The sequence below is a fragment of the Dermacentor andersoni genome, chromosome 2, assembly GCF_023375885.2.
Source record: "Dermacentor andersoni chromosome 2, qqDerAnde1_hic_scaffold, whole genome shotgun sequence".
In the NCBI taxonomy this organism is placed as follows: domain Eukaryota; kingdom Metazoa; phylum Arthropoda; class Arachnida; order Ixodida; family Ixodidae; genus Dermacentor; species Dermacentor andersoni.
In genome coordinates, this window is record NC_092815.1 from 209,838,628 (window position 1) to 209,855,826 (window position 17,199).

The window sequence follows — 17,199 nt, forward strand, 5'->3', positions numbered from 1 at the left end:
CTGCGAATGAAACCGCCACTCCAGAATCCGTTACTTGTGCTGGCAACGCCATCAAAATAAACAAAAATGGCTGCGGCATCGAGGTTGATGGCGGCTCTTTTTGTTGGTGCTGTGCTCGACTTTCTCTTTTTTGGCGCCAGATTGAAATGCTTCGTGGAAGCCGAGAGGGTCGTTGATGCCAATCACCATATTTAGATCGGTCTAGAACATTTTGGCGACGAAATGTCTGAAATAGCTGCGCTGTGCATGCGAATGTCCAGCCTGTTCAGCGAGCCGTATCAGATTTTTTTCGACACTTTTAGGCGACCTGGAGAGAAAAAAAAGAGAGAAAAGGGGAAGTGTTTATGCATAGCGAGCTGCTCTGAAAATGGCGAGCACTTGTTCGCGGGGTTGCTCCACTGCTACAGGTACCACACTTCTGTTTTTGGCCTTAATGGGACAACTCTGCACCGGTACTTGTATTGCAGTAATCACATAAAGCATCTCGCACTAAGTAGGCAGTAACCTTTGTCGTGCTTTCAACAGCTAAATACAGATATTACGCACTGAGAAAATGGGGCTAAAAACAAACGTTACCTGGTCGGTGTGTCTTGGGATAACAATAAATTTTTGTCTGACTTGGGGTGCACCTTTCTCTTAGTGGTTAGGTCCATCTGATAAGGTAGTCTGCGGCTGTTGACTGTGGTTGTTCGTGCTTGCAGTACGCAGTTTCCGAGGTAGGGCTCAGGATTCGCAATGCGACAGACACATGCTTCTCAGCATCATCACCACCACTACCCTGGTTACGCCCACTGCAGGGCAAAGGCCTCTCCCATAGTTCTCCAACTACCCCGGTCATGTAATAATTGTGGCCATGTAGTTGTAGCAAACCTCTTAATCTCATCCGCGCACCTAACTTTCTGCCGCCCCCTGCTACGCTTCCCTTCCCTTGGAATCCAGTCCGTAACCCTTAATGACCATCGGTTATCTTCCCTCCTCATTACATGTCCTGCCCATTTCTTTTTCTTGATTTCAACTAAGATGTCATTAACTCGCGTTTGTTTACTCACCCAATTTGCTCTTGTCTCTTAGCGTTACACCCATCATTCTTCTTTCCATAGCTCGTTGCGTCGTCCTCAATTTAAGTAGAACCCTTTTCGCAAGCCTCCAGGTTTCTGCCCCGTACGTGAGTACTGGTAAGACACAGCTGTTATACACTTTTCTCTTGAGGTATAATGGCAACCTGCTGTTCATGATCTGAGAGTGCCTGCCAAACGCACCCCAGCCCATTCTTTTTCGGACGAAGGCGTCGTACTCGCATAACACACAGGGTGTGGCCGCAGGGAAGCTGCGCAGCCCAACACCGAGCCGCCGGCTAAAACTGTGACGCTTGGAAGTGGCTCCACGAACTTGATGGATCGCGAGTTCAGGAAGTAGCCGTTATATCCTCGAAAGACGCAGGTAGACGAACCACGGTTCCCGATGTCCAGGTGGCGTTTCTCCAAGGGCCACGGAGGCCCGCGTACAAGATCGTTATTGCTGTTGCCAAGGGCGCAGTTGAACTTTGGTTGTGTCATGACGAAGTCAATTCTCGAGCTTCAGTGCGCCTCTGATGGACGTCGATGACTCCTTCTGTCACCAAGTCGATGGTTGTCAGCGTGATCAGTGAAAGCAAGTGGGCCGATGATGTGTGCGACGTGTTAAAGAGCACTGATCGTTACTGCGACTGGAACAAGTCTGCTTTCGGAGAAGGTTGCGGCGGTTTTTATACCCTGGCAGGGTTCTTATAACTATCTGTACCAGGTTCGAGAGCGGTGATCTGAGGAGGGAACGCGAGGCGGATCCTCTGTACACTGTGCCCATTGCTATGTCGTCGTGGAGAAGGAGCTTCGAAACGGTCACGTGGTCGAAGGGGCTGTGGCTAATTATGCGATCAGCGAAGATGTCGGCGGAGAATGAGAATATGGCGGAAAAAAGCGCTGAACTTTTCAAGAGGGGACTGTCCTCTCCTCTTCACACATTTATTTTTCATCCAGAGTTTATTGTAAGCGTCTCTCCACATTATCCAAACTTAAAGGGTGCAAAAAAGCACGTGGTAATCCCATTGTGCGGTTCTGCGCAGTTGTATGTGAAATGAATCTCTGCTGGGCAAAGTACTACGTTGGTAAAACATTGCCAGAAATTCGCTTACAAATTTATATGGAAATTCTTTCACGGCACATACCGAAGTTCGCCAATAGCAACTGGTGACTTGCAAGGCATGTCACCTTGGAAGGAATTATGAGGAAAACGCCAGTTTCGCGATATGAACTCACAAAAAGGCGACGAAGCCTAGTCGTTCCGTTAATTTTTTTATTCTGCATATCAAAAGTAATTTCGTTACAAAAGTAAATATTACATCACTGCATGGCGCATGGTTACCTTTAGCGAAAGAATACACGGAGAGCGTGGTTGATCACACCCCACGTGTCTGGTTAGGGGGGTGTTATATTTTTGATATCTATATCGTGCTTTTCTTCCTCTTCCCGTTTGTTCTATTGTACATCCAAGGAGCCCAGGCAAGCACTGCCCAAGGCAGTAAACTATCTTGTATCCAAGTGTACCCTACACTAATTATTTAGAGTAATTCTCGATGCTGAACTTTCGTGAAAGTATTCTTTACGTATCTGAGTTATCGTGTCTAAAGACAAGACTTCGGGCATACGTGGCAGGCGATTATTAAGAATTCTTTTAACTAAAACAAGAAAATTGAGGTATAGGTCATTTCGTATTTTACTTGTTTCATAAACGGCACAAATATTCGGGACCTAATAAAATACCACAACGATATGCATTCATAGCAAATGTAGTATAATAGTTCGCGTTCTCCGAGAACCATGCATTTTACAATTGGTACAGTGAACCATCTACGCCGATCCTGCAATCCGGGCCTAAGTATTGTCAAAACAACTTAAGCCTCCTGATTTCTTTGACCACTCTCGCTCCTCACAAAGGGATTAATTTTTAAAAGAAACACCCTTTTTTTATTAGTGCCATCGTTTCTAATACGCAGATTGAAAGAAGGAAAGTTCGTTCTCTAGTTGTACAATACATAAAAAATATATTTTCTCATATGACGAAGAAAACAATGCCATCGAGGCATTTTCGCGTCGACATGTAGCACTGACAAAAAGTGAGTCTTGATAAAGAAGGGCCCAAAATCAGTTGTCACCATTTCGAGGGGCAAAGAACATTCAGAGGGCACCACGTACATACCACAGATTACTTGCTGTTCGAATGCGTCTTTTGTCCTCTTTCCATTTTCTGTGCATGCGCCCTCATCTATAATATACACATGATTTGGAAACAGTATTCAAATAGTGTTGGAAGCCAGCGCCGTGCCTGTCGTCACTCTGTATTTGTACTTCGCGTTGTGCGTCGTTCTACTATCATATAGATTGGGATTACCATGTGCTATGTCAATGAAAACGGAAGTACAGGATTATTAGGGAGGTCAGCTAGAACTCCCCAAAAACACACACCCTATGATAACGCATTAGAACAAATTTATTGTGCTTTTCATGCCGCAAAAGCTATACCTTTGTTTATCTCTACTTTCATGTTTGTTTATCAGATCTTTATGTACACTTTCAACTATTAGTCTCTACCAAGAAAGAAACATTATTTTAGAATTTAATCCTAAATCATGTTTATTTTGCATTTCAAAAGTGATTGGTATTGTGTTGCATTGCAGAGAATTATAGCCTAATTTCTTGCGAACCTGCTTCTTTTGACGAGTTGCATTGAGAGTTGAAGTGTAAATAAACCACGCTCGTCAAAACGCTGTAATGGTATGTTTCTTTCGATAACACGACAAAGAAATTTAGTGCATGGCAGTGAATTTGGCTTCAGTTGTTGTTACAAACGTCTTCCTGTTCAGGCCGGTGAATTATATGGCCATTTTAAAGCTTCCCAACTACTCTCTGGAGCGCTTGCATTAGTAAGTTATTGCAAAGGACATATTTCACGGAAGCATATTCAATTTTTTGTGAGCATCATCAATAATATTTTCCGCGCGACGTGGTTGCTTAGTGCCTGTGATGTTGGGCTGCTAAGCAAGAGGTCGCGGGATCGAATCCCGGCCACGGCGGCCGCATTTCGATGGAGGTGAAATGCGAAAACACACGTGTACTTAGGTTTAGTTGCACGTTAAAAAACCACAGGTGGTCAAAATTTGCGGAGCCCCTTACTACGGCGTGCCTCATAATCAGTTCGTGGTTTTGGCAGGTAAACACCAAGAATTCAATTTTTATAAAATAATATTTTCCTGAATCATAAACAAGATCTCTCGTGTAATTCCCCAAATATATTGTGGGTGAATAGTGTAAGCCTGAGGGCTGGTGTTCGGTGCTTGGTAACGCTAGTGGCAACGGCCACAGAAGGTCGCAATTAATCATCACATGTGTCAAAACCGTGGTCACGGTTCAATTTTCACTGTGCACTCAAGGGCTCTTTGGGTTGGACGAACAATGGTTCACACACAACTACTACCCCTGACAGGTACCTTAACATTCTCGGAAAGTAGAATGCACTTGGAATTGAACTAGCGATTTCTTTCACCCGCAGTGTTTCTGCGTATTCACACAATATGCTACTTACACATTGTGATCATACCAGGGTGAGTACACCATGGCAACCCTCTCTGGAAAGACTGTGCGATTGTTGTGCCTGTGAATGGCAAGCTGGACGCGCATTCAGTGTACTGTAACTTATTTTTTGTCCTATGCGCATCATGCACACTACGAAAGCGCTAGCGCAACCGAGAGTTCTCTTCCAGAGTATGTACACTTCTCGGAAACACATAGCCCCGTCTACCTACAGCATAAGTAGGGGAAACTTAACCCGCTTAACCTGCTGATCTTTCTGACTATTGTAAGACCAGGTCTGTGGATGCCAGAATCAAAACGCAGTTGCGTGTTCAGGGGCCCCTAAACCACGTTTAGTAACAAAAAAAAAGAAAACAATCGTATGCTCCTCTCCAGCACCTTTCGTTCCCTTCTTGACATGTCACGGTGACAACAGGGCCATGCACATGACATTACCGGGGCAAAAGCTGTCGATTGGTCCATGTACGGGGGATAACAGTTCTCATCACTTGGTCAGAATGCCTTTGCCATGTATAGTCACACTCCTGCTCTTCCTTGTCGTCTCACTTGCCTTTTGTGTGCAACTCAAATGATTTCACCTCGTGTAAGGTTTAGCGTTGTTCGTGTGGCGGAAGCAGTCTGTCGCTGAAAAGCTTCAGTACTGCCCTAGAGTACGCAGAGAAGAGACTGCACATGGGAAGGGTAGCAAAGACGAAAACTGCTCGCTTGATTTTTGAGCACATGATGATATAGGGGACCTTGTTGTAGTGCCATTTTGTTGAAAAGGTGGCACAGAATGCTGCTGTATGCTTGACAATTTCACATAAATACTCACCGGTTTATGTTAATGGTGTACTTGTGCACACTTTCAAATGCCAAGTAGAACTGCGTGAGGACGTCATTGTAGTTCACCCGCAACTTCTCATGCCGGTCTTGCAGATGCTGTGAGCATAGAAGATTCCTCTCTTATTGGTGAATGAATTCTGGGGTTTCAAGTGCCAAAACCACCATTTGACTATGAGGCTCGTCGTAGTGGGGGGCTCTGGAATAATTTTGGCCACCAGGGGATCTTCACGCGCTCCCATTGCACGGTACACAGGCGTTTTTGCACTTCGCCCCCATCGAAACGCAGCCGCAGTGGCAAGGTTTTCATTCCGCGACGTCGGGCTTAGCAATGCAACACCAGAGCCACTAATCCACTGCGGCGGGTCCCCTATTCTTGGTGTTACATCTCAATAAACAGCTCTCAAAAACAACACGACCAGCCATGTTTCAAAAGAATAAAATTAGAAAGGTTTAGTTGATCAAGTCCAGTTTGATGGAAGCAGAACTTCCAACCTGCGCAGATTGAAAGTTGTAAAATCGGAGGGCTGGGTTGGGGGGGGCGTATAGCAAATTTTTTTGAAAGCTTGCCCTCAGTGCACACCTTTTCGTATATATATATATATATATATATATATATATATATATATATATATATATATATATATATATATATATATATATATACATATATATATACGCATGCACTTTATTAAGATTATTTATTTCTAGCCGTAGAACACAACCAGCAATAAACTTCGCACAACAAATACTGACAAACAACACATTGTTTTTAGATCACAGTGACCTTTTCAGCTACACTAGTGTTGCCAATTTCACCTGCTTCAGGAACTGGTCTGCATAAATATGGCAAAAGATACTTCCCTTGCATCTGAAGAATTCCAATGGAAGGTTTGGGGACTGATATGCAATGTTCCTTTATAACGGAATAAATTTTTTCTAAAACCCAACACAACATCAATTTCTTTGCAAGTTTGCCTGAAGCGCGTTTCTGTGAGGGATATACATATGGATTTTATTCAAGATTATTTACTTTTAGACAGAGAACATGCGGCTTTTGTAGGTGCTGGATGGGTCAGATGAAAGAAAGCCTTTATGTTAGTAGTAGTAGATGCACATGGTCTCAATCGGGATGCTATTACAACCATGACTAAAGACACGACAGTCGCGGAGCAAGTAGCGATCGCATTGGCTTTAAGCTATAATAAGTGGACGTGAATTTCCAGTGACTCTAAGATGGCTATTAAACACTTTACCGAAGGCTTTGTAACCAAAAGGGCTGCCCAGCTGATCGGTGAGATGGACAGCCAAGGGATCGAAATCCGCTGGTTTCCTGTACACATGGGGTCTGTTGATCCATCTCGGAAGAAATAAACGAGATGGCTAACGCAGCTGCACGAGGAATAACTATTCGTGCACTACGCGACCAGGACCTTAATATTATACAGGAGGAGAACAGCAACCAATTACTTACATATAATGAAATCACGAGGCATTACTACATGAACAGAAGGGAATTCCCAGTACCACTCCCTAAGCTCAATAGAGCTCAAGCGGTGGCTCTGAGATTGTTACAGACAAGGACTTATCCGAGTCCAAACTTTATTACCAGGCTATATCCAGAAAGAGAGGTACCAATCAAATGCGAGAAGTGTATTGGCATAATTACTCTGGACTACATGCTCTGACAGTGTCCTGTGTCTTTCATGGACTGTGACAAGGAAAGAGACTGGTGGCGACGAGTCCTTCACAGTGCAGTTCTTTTGGATAAAGTACAGGCCGTCCAGAAAGCTCACGCTACGGCGGTAAGGGTAAACCTTGCTCTCCCGACGTGGGAGCCGCCTGTGTCAACCTAAGCTTTGATCTCCTGGACCTGAATAAAGTTCATCATACCATACCCTACCATACCATACCATACCATACCATACCATACCATCCCATACCATACCTTACCTTTAAACTGAAGCACACATACCGCAGAAAACTTGCAACAGCACAGTCTGACAACAAACACGTTGTTTTTAATCATCGTGGCTTTTTTAGCAACTTTGCTGTTGCCGATTCGGCCTGATTGAGGAATTTGTCTAAATAGATTTGTTTGTAGCAAGTAAACCTCTGGCATGTGGCTTCTTGTGCCGCCACAATGACGGTGGAGCAGGTAGCATCAAAACATCTTTTCGTATGCATCTCTTTTGATAATGCCCCACCCCAGCTTTCAACACCTTATTTCTCGCAACATTAGCAAATCAGAGGATGAGCCCAAATTTATAAACATAAAAAAGAAAGCTAAATTCAGGCTTGCTGCCAGGTACGTGTTATACCTGCCACTTTACTTGGTGCCAAATGTATGGGATGTCACATCGTAAATTTATAATGCTTTGTTTAATTCATTATAATGCTTCAACCAGAAAGAAATATTTATTATAAAGGCAAAGCAACGTGAGGTTGGCCTAAGCATGCAGCCTCCGCAAACTGCATGCCACTTCAATTCTGTTCATTCTGCCTCTATACAAACTTACTTTCTGCTTCTAGAAAACAAAAACGACACCACAGGGGCCGTTGCATCACGGCAGTGAAGCACCGTATCCTTACATCATTTGCTTCTATCTTATTCTCGAAGTGGTCGATGACCTTGAAGTATCTGCAGTCGAGGAGGATGTCGCCGTGCTAGGCCACGTCTTTGCGGTTGTAAAGCTTGGAAATGGGTGGGAGTACGTCCGAGAGCCGGAGCAGCCCGGCCACGATGGCGTTGCCCCTGCAGGCGATGTGCAGGAGCGTCTGGCAGCAGGCGCTGTTCTCGGCTAGGAAGTCCATGGCGGCAAGTCAGCTGCGCCGTTTCAAAGACGACGTTTGGATGAACACAGCCTTTCACACGACATGTCATAGAGACGGGTTTCTTCAAGCAATAATTGCTAGCTTTAACGTTCGCTCGGCAAGTGTCTCCAAACACATCACAAACTGTGTGGCAGCACGATTGAGAATTTGCGGCTTCGTTCCTGACAAGACTATGGCGTTTTATTGTGAAATGAAGCAGAGAAGGCAGGTTGTTCAAAGACGACGATCGACCCAAACGCTCCACCTACCGAACTCAGGCGCATGCGGTTTCGAAAGGTAATCGACTGCAAACGGTGAAGGCACACTGAATTGACATTACACAGTTACGGACGGCCTCGCTGGGGCCTTCGGGATGCTGAGGACAATTCACGCGCTAATTTGTGAGTTTGAACAGCATCGCAAGCACGCACATGACGATCGAAAACGTGGCCCTCGTTCATTGGTCCGAGGCACTCAACGTAACCTCATCCGGGCTCTTGGCCGGCGAATGTGGCTAAACAGGCGCTAATGATGATTCAACATGTGAGGGAACCAGGGCAGGTCCTGAAGATTGAACTAAATGTACTGTAGTCGTTTAACGTTACCGCACGCCGACTTCTCCAGCGATTAGCAGCATGGATGGTTGGATGGATGGATGTTATGAGCATCCCCATTGGAACATCCCCTTTCGAGCGTCCCCTTTGGTGGGCTGCGCCACCAAGCTCCTGCTATGTCCTAAGCTACTGCCTAATGTTCTACCTAGGTAGGACATAAGGCAGCAACCGGCGGCCTTACTAGCAACCGGCGGCGTTAGGAGCCACCTGGTGCCACCTATGAAGACATGTTGAAAATATTTTTTCAACAAAACTGCCAGATGTTTTCATAAGCGCCATAACAAGTTTCGACAAATATATAAAACGAATTGTTTATATAAGATAAAAGAAATGGTTTAATTTATGAGCCTTACTGCAAAAATGTAAAATTCTTTAAATTGCGTGAACATTTACTGAGAAAAACGCAATTAGTTCATGCACAGTAACTGCAAATGTAATGGGGCCTCTTGCAATAGGATCATATCGAAACAGTGAACGAGGAAGCTTTGCGCTGACGCGTTGTCGTACCCAATGAAGTGATAGCTGTGTTTCGTTTCTTACATGTTATCGTCCCGGTGGAATTGTGTCGTGATTATGACTCAGTGTTCGTATCGTCTCTTGTCGAAATAAACTTTTTCTAAACACAGCTGAGGGGCGACTATTGCTAGTTGGAAACTTTACCTAATACCCCGCCGGGACGACATGAAATACCGTCGGCCATGGCAATTCTCGGCAGGTCCTACGGGGCTTCATTATTGAATGAAAAATCAGAATAATCGTGGATAACCGCTTGTGACTTGGGAAACCTTAACAATCGTAGTTCGGAAATGCGCTGGAGGCGGCTAGCCTCCGACGTGTTGCTGCTCTCATCGTCGTTTTCTTAACTTGGTAATATCATGAAACAGGCGCCCTGCATCTTGGTATGTGCCAAAATTGGCATTGTATCACAAACGTGTGACGAAATAACTGATAGACAGATAAATAAATGATAAAATACATGACACACATGCGTGTCGTGTAGGTCATGAAAGAGCCGCCTACGTTCTGGTGCTTTCATGGTCGTTTCGTTTACTTGGTATGTATCAAAATGACATGCGTGTCATGTAAGTCATGAAACAGCCGCCTATGTCCTATGTACCGAAATTGGCATACTATGACGAACATAAATGATAGGTCATAAAACAGTCGCCTACATCACATACATGTATCAAAATTGGCATCGTATGACAAGAGTGTATCAGGCCCCGCACACTCTAAAGTTCAACAAATGGCCACAGAGGGCGAAAAAATCGATCGCGCGGCGCTGCTAAAGAAACAGGCATAGTCCACCAATTAAAAAGGTTCCCCATTGAGCGCATTATCTCCCGCTAGAGGCGCCTTAGTAAGCGCAATTTTAACCTACAAACTTTCTTTAACAATAACCGAAGCGTTTCTATTACATGATAAAGAGTACAAAATTATCATTCCTAATTTCCATTGTACTCTTCATTACAAACTTTGTTGTTTTTGCCATTTTAAACGCAAAATAGCGCTCAGCATCATCATCGAAAGACGTAGGCAGGCACTGTGCCTGAAGTTGGATAGCTGAATGTGCTGTAAACGACCTGTAGTGCGTGAATGCCCACTGTTGTCATGTGGATCATAGCCAATGTACAGTGTATTGTCTGAACCTTATGCGGTGATTGAATGCAGAGTCTAATTTGATGATGGTCGCCGTGTTACGTTTCTTCGATGTGGCGCCCTGGTCAGCTGCATGGGGAACAGTTTCCCGAGGTAACCGTCTGCTCCTGCAGTCCGCACAGCGACAAAGACTCCCAATTTACATGCACCGTAATTGGTGCTCTCCCCATTCGACCTTTCCTGCTGCAGCCGCGGGCAAATTATGCTTTTGGGCCTTCATCGGTCGTGATGTGGCCCATATTGAGAATGTGGGGCACCAAGTATGAGTTACACATTAGCGGCCCCCGAAAGAGCAAAAAGAAACGTGCAGGCTGAAAATGCGGTAACGCTAAAATGCCGACTAGTCCATGTCGCTGTGTTGGTTGCGGTAGCAGATCCCTCGCGTCACCCGATTGCTTCGCATATAGTTACGGCGACTGTCGATGCAAACAGGTGGTGCACTGCCCAATTCGCTTGCGCTACTAATTGTCGCTCGTTACCATATCGCCATGTGCGACGACGAAAGTGGGCAGTTTACGAGCTCGCGTTAACGGCTTCAGCGTATCTCGAAATGCAAATGTTATTTCTGCTCTCGTACGAGAAGATGCACTGCTTTTCTTCTGCCAATAAAGTCGCATGTCCTGTTCACTCACTTGTGGCTTGTTTGTATGGGCGTCAGTAGAGGCTCTTTAGTCTCCTGGCAATTAAAACGCGGCAGCAGAGGCATGCCGCAACGCCAGCAAGGCGAGCACGGCGCGTACCCATCGTACGCCACCGTAATAAAGCGGCCATACTGGATATTGCGCTAAAAAAAAAAAAAAATTCCGCTTCCTGCTTAAGCAGCGCCATCTGTCGGGCCCCGCGCTAAGTTCCATGCGCTACCACTTCTTATTTTCGAACCATTGTGGAAGGTACAGTTTCCCTTCTCTAAAGTTGTTTCTTTATTCTATGCGTGTATGATGAAATAAATAATAAGTCATGATACGCATCTCATGTATTTCATGAAACACCTACCTATGCCTTGATGCTCTCATGGTCGTTTCGTTAACTTGGTAGGCACCCAGTATCATGTCATGAAACAGTCACCTACATCTCGGTATGTATAAAAATTCACGTAGTATGACAAGAGTCTATGACGAAATAAATGATAGGTCGCGCGCGCGCGCTGGCTAGCTATTCCAGGCGGCACGTCAGGTTGGGTCAACGTTGGAAACATATTGGCACTTCTTGGCCCAATGACGGCCTAAGATTAACAGCGTGGTTCCAATATTGGCAGTGCCATTCTGATTCCTTGCCCAATGATGGCCTAAGGTTAACAGCGTGGCGCGAATATTGGCTGTGCCATTCTGATAGAGATCCAACGTTGGCCCACATTACACAGTCAGTAAACAATATTGGCTGTGCCATTCTGATAGAGATACAATGTTGGCCCACATTACACAGTCAGTAAACAATATTGGCACTGCCGTTCAACAAGGCAGGAATTATTGGACCGACTTTCGTATGGATTTGCCAATATGGGTTACTAGTTGGCTTTCTTTGGAGGACATTGGCCCGTAATAAGCCAATTTTCGCCTCGTCGGCTTTTAGTGCTCTACGACTTGCTGAGATTGAACAACGTGTTTTGAAAACTAACGCACTGATCAAAGGCACACTGCGCAGGAACCAGAAATACGTTCTCCCACGTCAACTCCATGCATGGTACACCGCCATTTTTGAACTTCTCCTTTACCGAAATGCGTCCCCTAAAGAGAAAAGCTAGTGTACAACGTAGCAAGCAGGGGAAGCCGCATAAATTTAGCCGTTGCTTTATTGATCGTGAATAAGAACATGAGCTTTCCATAAGAAGCAACGGTATTACGAATTTGCCTGCGCACTGTATAATTTGCATGTACGCTCCGCGGCTTTGGTGGGTCAGGATTCTGAGAAGAATCGAGAATTACAGTGCCTCAGAGCTGATGGAACCGTTTTATATTGCATCGAGATGGAGCGCATATGTATTAGTGAAAGTTATGTTTGTTTGTTTAGCATGCATGGCATGTTGCGCGGACATAATCATCATGCTCCTATTCTAATATATTTGTTTGTTCGTGCACGTGTAGTAAGCTCCTTGTACGAATGCCCCTGACAGAAAAAAAAATTAATTGCACGTTTTGGCATTTGCGTGTCAACAACCTCTTGTCTTTGCCTTTAGCAGGCACGGCTCATTCCGGATTTTTTTTTCTTTCGGCCTAGCTTTCCGTCCTTCAGCCCCCGCTTGCCTCTCCCCCACGCACCCACGTGAGCCTGGTCAATGCTATCAGTCAAGCGTTCAGACAGCCATAAGCTGCTGTGTCGAATTGGGTGCTCTCGGAAGTATGGGGGAAAGCGGCGCGGTCACTATTGTCCTCCTTGTCGCCCTCCGTCGCTGCCACCCCAAAACGCGGTCGGGCTAGGTCCAGCGGGGGAAAGTGGCGTTTACGCCATATTCTTCGTTCACCCTTTCCTTTCACTCTTTCCTTCTATGCGTCGCTAGCACGCCGACTGGGTGCAACACCGCCTGAGTGCTTGCCGTCTTGTCCGTTCTTGCCAGCGCACTCCTCTCGTGAAAAATGCTCGCTTGCGGTCGTCATTCCTACTGAGAAGCCTACATCTTGAAATACGCAGCAATGTGGCCACGAATTTTTGTGAGGGTTAGAATTAATATAGGCGAAAGAACAATTAGAAAAAAAGTCGGCGCTCGTGGCCACCGTCTAGGCTTTTTGTGCTGTAGCAGGTTTTGCTGCAATTTTTTAATTATAAAGTGCTACGCTGACTAGGTGTGGACTGTAAACAAGGCGGACGGATCCTGCGCATTTTATGTCTGTTCTAAATATTACGTTACACCTTGTACAAGATATGCCATATATGTCGAAATATTAAAAAGTGTTAGCTGACAAATCTCTTGCAAGAAAGTTTCTTGATTCACCCCTTCGAACTCTCTGCTCAGACTTATAATATTGTTGCAGTATGGCAATTTTTCAAATGAAAACGCTGCCACATACATTTGTCATACCAACATCTCTGATAATGTTTCTTTTTATTTTACAGTGCAACCATTTCCTCCAAGTAATGGTGGAGTTGCTATGGGATATAGTATAGCAATATCAACGAAACCACCGCGTTATCGTGGTCCTCGGGGGCCTGATCAGCTCGCCGTCATCCAAGCACTGACCAACCTGCCTACCGACGTCAGCTCTCTGCCCTGAAACCCCTGGCCAGCCCACCGTCCTCGGCACCTTGCCCAATTCCTATCCTGAGGGCAGTGCCTGTAAATAAACTGTTTGAAGATAACCGAGCGTCACCCATCTAGGTCCACGGAAAATGCCTGTTTGTGAACATTTATTCGCAAATAAACTGTCATAAGCGTCAATTTCAGTATTCTTTTATTATTATTTGCAAGCATATATGACTTCTGCTTCTTGACATCTTTTTGTCGAGCTTTCCTAGCTACTATTGAGGAAGACGGTAAGGGGACAATTGCTACAAAAAATGCCGCTAGCAAGAGGTTTGCGGTAAGAATGTGTGCGTGCTCTAAAGCCAGCGTATCCAGAATATTCGTCATGCAAAGGGCATTGGCTCAAAGCTGGCATTAATAATGGCAACGATATGGCTCAACACTGGTCCTACGCTGGCAGCACGATGGCTGCTACACTGGCATAACATTGGTCCAATCTTGGCTTTAACGCTGGTCCTACGCTGGCAGCACAATAGCTGCTGCATTGGCATAACATTGGTCCAATCTTGGCTTTAACGCTGGGCCAGCATTGGATTGGGTTGCACTTTGCCAATATGCCAACATTGGTCCAACATTGGTACCAATTTCTGCCAGCATTTGGCCATGGTTGGACCAATGCTGGTGTGCTGCCTGGATCATGACATGCATGTCATGTAGGTCATGAAACAGCTGCCTATGCCTTGAAGCTCTCATGGTCGTTTCGTTAACTTGGTAGGCACCCCGCCCACTGCTTCCCATAATACCGATACCCACAGGGCGGATCTGCCGGTTATTTTCGTCATTTTATTGTTTACAATCACAGTTGTGTTTCCTTAATTCACATACAAGAAAAACACCGACCGTACATCACTTTGTTTGAAACCTTGCCCGCATATAGCACTTGTTAACCAGAAAATTGGCCATACTGCACCCTCCCCTAGTTCTATATTTGACCTCCGTTGCATTCACAGTTGTTCCGGAAAGCGGCATAATTACTACATTATTCAGCAAATGACTTTTAAAGCTCTGGATCAGTTGCACGCGCAATATACCGCAAACGTCTTAATTAGTCCGCACACTTTAAACACAGTGTGCCCCTTATTAAATAAACAAGTTGCCTTGTTTATTTAACAGAGGATACCGGAGAAACCGACTACGAACGCCGCATGACGCATAAAAAAAAAGGAAATAAGAAAGAGAAGGCTCGATATTTATTGGCCGCGCTCCTATTCGTGGCACGAACGCGCAAATTTTGTCACAGATTGCGAATACCATCAATTTTGGTGCAACCAAATGATTGAGATGTGATTTTGAAGATTTGATGATGTGGGGTTGCGATAAAATGTGACTGCCTCCAGATATGCCATTTAAACAACTGCCCCCAGGGTTCATTAAATAAAAAACGTTAATTGATATTTGTTGATGATTCTGCTGCTACTTACGTTATGTTGCAAAATATGTCCACTCCGCGACTCCACCTTTCTGCAGAGTGGAAGGTTGCAAAAATAATTCCCATACCAAAACCAGGTCACACATCTTCCCTGTCTAAACATCGGCCAATTTCTTTACCATGTACGTGCTGCAAATTACTAGAGCACATAATCTTGAAACAATTGACAGAATTCACGGAATAATAGAGTTTAATCCATTCAACCCAGCACGGTTTTCGAAACGGTTAATCAACAGTACCCAACTCGTGGAAACCCTTCATGACTTAACTATAAACATTAATGAGCAACTACAGACGGACGTAATCCTTATGGATTTCTCTAAAGCATTTGATCGTGTTTCCCATGTTAAATTACTTCACAATGCTAACCGCCTACTTGTTAACGACCCTCTTGTTCGTTGGATCAATTACTTTCTGTCAAACCGCTCCCAATACGTTGAAGACAATGATCACCTTTCTGATACTCTCCCTGCTTTGTCCGGCGTTCGCCAGGGCTCTGTTCGGACCCCACTTCTGTTCTTATTCTACATAGATGATATAACAAACAAACTCGACGTCACCATTCGCCTCTTTGCAACGATTGCTTTCTTTATCGTACTATTAGTAAACAAAGATCAAGCAAACCTGAACAATTCCCTAAATAAAGTAGTGTGGTGGTGTGCATACTGGGAAATAGTGATAAATTCTGACAAAACAGTCTGCATGTCGGTCACAAACAAAAAAATCTAGTCTGGTGTTCCCGAACCGTTCCAATGGCACTGTTCTCCAAAGCGCCATACAGTACAAATTCTTAGGCGTAATCATCTCATCCAACCTCAGCTGGAATGCGTACATGCACTACGCAGCTAAAAAAGCCCTAAACAAACTGTTCTACCTCAAACGCACCTTATCGCATTCCAACAACCAGAAAAGCATCTTGCTTACGTCAGCATTAACACACCGGCACTCGAATATGCCAACATAGTATGGTTTCCACATACCAAAAACATACATACATCCATTCAAACATACATACATTCATACCGCAGTTTCATACATACAGAGTGCAGCGGTGGCGTAGAGGTAGAGCATCCGCCTCGCGTGCAAGAGGACCGTGGTTCGAATCCCGGTGCCGCGTAATTTTTCACCGGAATGAAAAAAAAAATCCGCGTGTTCATAAAATTGCACAAACAGGCCTGCAGTGTGGCCTCATCCCGGTAACCAGAACCGGTAACGCACTCCCTTTAGCAGAGCAGGATTGGCCACCCTGGTGCAGTACTTGGCCACAACCATACATACGAACACAACAATCAAACCCCAGGACCTTCAGTCCCCAGCAGCTGCGAAGCAACTGACCACGGCGGCGGTCAGACCTGCGGCGCAGCAGAGGGTGCTAAGAATCCCTGGATCCGGACAGGCCGCCATTGGAATCTGAACCTGGCAACGTTTAACGCTAGCACGTTTAGTGAGGCGAGTCTAGCAGTGCTATTAGAGGGCAGTAAATGGGATATAACAGGGCTCAGTGAAGCAAGGAGGCCAAAAGAAGCATATGCATATGCACCGTGCTAAAAAGCGGGCACGTCCTGTGCTACCGGGGCTTAGCGGAGACACGAGAACTAGGAGTCGGATTCCTGATTAATAAGGATATAGCTGGTAACATGCAGGAATTCTATAGCATTAACGAGAGGGTGGCAGGTCTTGTTGTGAAACTTAAAAAGAGGTACAAATTCAAGGTCGTACAGGTCTGCGCCACTACATCCAGTCATGATGACCAGGAAGTCGAAAGTTTCTATGAAGACGTGGGATCGGCGATGGGTAGAGTGAAAACAAAATACACTATACTGATGGGCGACTTCAATGCCAAGGTAGGCAAGAAGCAGGCTGGCGACAAGGCAGTGGGGTAATATGGCATAGGCACTAGGAATAGCAGGGGAGAGTTATTAGTAGAGTTTGCGGAACAGAATAATATGCGTATAATGCATACCTTCTCCCGCAAGCGGGATAGCCGAAAGTGGACGTGGA

General features: G+C 45.2%; 1 pseudogene; it reads left to right on the forward strand.

Annotated features, from left to right (window-relative positions):
• Positions 1–9,445: 9,445 nt before the first annotated feature.
• On the forward strand, positions 9,446–9,602 carry LOC126541029 (U4 spliceosomal RNA; annotated as a pseudogene).
• The last annotated feature ends 7,597 nt before the right edge of the window (positions 9,603–17,199 follow it).